The sequence below is a fragment of the Mus pahari genome, chromosome 21 (genome assembly GCF_900095145.1).
Source record: "Mus pahari chromosome 21, PAHARI_EIJ_v1.1, whole genome shotgun sequence".
Taxonomy (NCBI): Eukaryota; Metazoa; Chordata; class Mammalia; order Rodentia; family Muridae; genus Mus; species Mus pahari.
In genome coordinates, this window is record NC_034610.1 from 21206026 (window position 1) to 21207341 (window position 1316).

The 1316-nt window shown below is 47.6% G+C and overlaps 1 protein-coding gene across 2 annotated transcripts in view; it reads right to left on the reverse strand.

Moving 5' to 3' along the window:
- Fam234a (family with sequence similarity 234 member A) overlaps positions 1 to 1316 on the reverse strand; it is a 38426-nt gene that overhangs the window by 34717 nt on the left and 2393 nt on the right. The gene's annotated exons all lie outside the window — the stretch shown is intronic.

Here is a 1316-nt window from a genome sequence, read left to right on the forward strand (position 1 = left end):
CTTGAAGCAGGCTGTTTCAGACCTCTCTGCCACTAAGCACAGGACCACCTGGGGTGGCACCTTCCAACTTGTCAAGCCGGTTCTAATGTCTACACTTGTCACTGCTCTTCAAAGCTTCACCACTGCCTGCTGAGAGACTCTTGAGATACTCCAGAGACAACTTCCTGAAGATCTGCCTACAGGCTCACACCTGAACAACAGGCTCCAAGAATGGGGTGGTGGGGGATGGCCTCCCCCTCTATATAAGTTCAGAACATTATTAAACTTGAGGGCTTTGATCAGAATACTTTTGTCTTAGCCTTCTGTCCTTGTTCGCCTTCTAATCTCTTTCAGCCCCAGCCCGCCCACCTTTCAGGAAGTGCCCGGTGGTTCCAGTGTGGCCGCAGAAGGGCGCACTCATCTCTAGGGATCAAAGTGAGCCCACCAGGCTTGGTGACAGCTGCACTTCCCTGCTGAGACAGCTAGGTGCGCCTCCCAGAGACCGCAAAGGTTATATTTTAAAACCTCTCACAGTGAATCCTGGAACTTTCTCAAATGTTCCCAAAATATCTGCTGGTCATGTTACTCCTCTTACAATTCCAAAATGACTCATCACCACTTTGGAACAAAATCAACACCCTGGATAACACCAGGTCTTTCCATCCTTGGTTCCTGCCTGTCTGTCCAGTGTCATCCTCCCCATGTCCCATCACACTACGGCTCTGCACCCATCCCTTCACCTGCCCTTCCCCCTCTGCTTGCTCCTACTGTATCTGCAAAGCCCAGCTGTGTCCAGAGTCTCCTGGACATTTCCTAGGATGCTTTACAGCACTGTGGCTTAGGTGCCTCTCACACTGCTCTGGGTCCTCTCCACAGAGAGTTCCAGAAACATAAGAGCACGTGCACACTTGTCCTTGCTTCCCCATCCCCCATCCCAGCCCCCCAGGACAATGCAGAGTGAGTGATAGCTGGTAGAAAATAGACTGAGGTGCGAACTGAGTAAATGTTCTTAATATGATTATCAGCCTTTCTCTGGAGAGCGATTTACTAACACACATGTGCTCATAATCACACATGAGTTATTTACTAACATGTATGTTCATTAGAAAAACCTTACAGGATCAGGTGACTTTAAATGCCAATTGTAAACACAGGATGTCAATTAGATGACAATACCTATCCCTTTTCTACTCCTGTCACCATGCTTTTCTCTGTAAGACTAGTTAAATTTTTCTTTCTTTCTTTTCTTTCCTTTTTAAAGATTTACTCATTTCTCCGAGGCTAGCCTGGTCTACAGAGTGAGTTCCAGGACAGCCAAGGCTACACAGAGAAACCCT